Below are 619 nucleotides of genomic sequence, written 5' to 3' on the forward strand. Positions count from 1 at the left end.
CCCTTTCTACATAGTTCTGAAGAAGTTTTTCTGAAAATTTGTTCCAAGATCTATTGAACGACCAATTTGTGATTGTTTACTTTAAAAGAATTTTTTTACTTCCAATTATTTTTAGGCTAACATCTTTGTATTTACAAAATCACAAGATTGAATGTTGTGGCACTATCAGATTCCTAAAAATGTTTGTAAACACTTTCCATTTTTGTACTTATGTTGTCAGAGGCCGGTAACAGTTTGTGGATTGACATCCATCTGCAGACCACCGTTGGAGCAGCCACGTCCTAAAGAATGTACCACAATCTAGTTTTGTAATTATTATACAGAAAAATATCTGTGGCGTCAAATAAATTTGGAAAATGTGCACAACTTCTCACTCTCAAATGCTGATGTGCATTGTGAATTTCTAAAAGTTGGATGCAGTATGTCATGTGCCCTAAGAAATTTTCTTTTCATAGATTATCTTGAGTTACTGGTGTCCTTCAAATATACTTTAAGAAATATTAGTCTAAACTATTCATCCTAAGGATTGTAACAAACAGGTGCTAATTTCAATGTATAATGAATTAACTGCCTGCATATAGAGGGCTTGTTTTGAAAGAAGAGTATAATATTTGGTCAA

General features: G+C 32.6%; 1 long non-coding RNA gene across 1 annotated transcript in view; it reads left to right on the forward strand.

The window, feature by feature from the left end:
• Positions 1-370, forward strand: part of LOC103582737 — a 953-nt gene extending 583 nt beyond the window's left edge. The window contains exon 2 of the long non-coding RNA XR_549781.1: positions 221-370. This is a non-coding gene — a long non-coding RNA (uncharacterized LOC103582737). The remainder of the gene's footprint in view (positions 1-220) is intronic.
• Positions 371-619: the final 249 nt, after the last annotated feature.

This window comes from Galeopterus variegatus, unplaced genomic scaffold (genome assembly GCF_000696425.1).
Source record: "Galeopterus variegatus unplaced genomic scaffold, G_variegatus-3.0.2 Scaffold17648, whole genome shotgun sequence".
Taxonomy (NCBI): domain Eukaryota; kingdom Metazoa; phylum Chordata; class Mammalia; order Dermoptera; family Cynocephalidae; genus Galeopterus; species Galeopterus variegatus.